The sequence below is a fragment of the Egretta garzetta genome, unplaced genomic scaffold (assembly GCF_000687185.1).
Source record: "Egretta garzetta isolate BGI_Z169 unplaced genomic scaffold, ASM68718v1 scaffold728, whole genome shotgun sequence".
In the NCBI taxonomy this organism is placed as follows: Eukaryota; Metazoa; Chordata; class Aves; order Pelecaniformes; family Ardeidae; genus Egretta; species Egretta garzetta.
In genome coordinates, this window is record NW_009260504.1 from 62,491 (window position 1) to 63,455 (window position 965).

General features: G+C 64.6%; 1 protein-coding gene across 1 annotated transcript in view; it reads right to left on the reverse strand.

The window, feature by feature from the left end:
* The window catches only part of LOC104131395 (junction plakoglobin), a 38,059-nt gene that overhangs the window by 9,407 nt on the left and 27,687 nt on the right, over nt 1-965 (reverse strand). The window lies entirely within an intron of this gene.

Consider the following 965-nt stretch of genomic DNA (forward strand, 5'->3'; position numbering starts at 1 on the left):
TCAGCACTTTGCTGCTCGTGTTCAGACACGACCCGGCGGCTGCAACCGGCGCAGACCGCGCGCTGTCAGCCAGCGCCTTGCCGTGCAACGCCGCATCTCACCGCCTCGGTGGTGAAGGTGTGAGCAGGCTCTGCCCGGCATGGAGGGGCCCCGCAGCCAGGCCCCCCCCTGCTCCAGGCTCCCCCGGCTGCCCACGGGCTTTTTAAAGACCAGTTTCCAGAAACAGGGCTTGGCAGAGAGCTGGGGCCAGCCACAAGGCTGGAGCTCCAAGAATAAAACCAACCTTTTTAGAAGCCCTCTGGGACACTCCTAAAGCACCTAAAAATAACCAGGCAAAGCCACCAGCTCGGCTTGGCTCTCCTGTGGGTGCTCAGCACCACAAGCGCCCATGGCACGATCCTGGGGCTGGGTGCTCCCCATGCTGTGCCAAGCACCACGCCGTGGCTGCGCGGTGCCAGGACAGGGCAGCCCAGCGCATCCCAAAACTCAGGACAAACCAGCCAAGGTTCCTTGCGAGCAGGGCTGGGTTTCCCTTGTCTTTAATTTGGGGATGAAGGAGGAGGGCTCACGAATTAACCCCATAGCTCATGGGGGCAGGCGGACACTGCAGGGCTGCAAGGCACCAGCTCCGCATCCAGCCCCCCAGCCTGGCCAGGAGGGGAGGGATGGAGACAGCACCCAGCCCCACCGCCCACCCACTGCCCGGCCAACCCCAGGGTCTCTGCCCCTTCCTCTGGCCATGCAGGGGTGAGGATGAGTCAGGGTTTCGGAGGCGATAAGAAGCAAAGGGAGCAGCTGCCGCCCGACAGCCAGCATAGCTGGGTGCAGCAGCAACCGCACTTCCAAACAGAGGCGTAATTACCACCTCCGCCGGCACTGATTCATGCAGCAACCTGGACCGGGGCGGCCACGCACCCCTGGCTCCTCCGCTCCAGTGGCCAGCACGGCTCCCGGCGCCCCCGGGC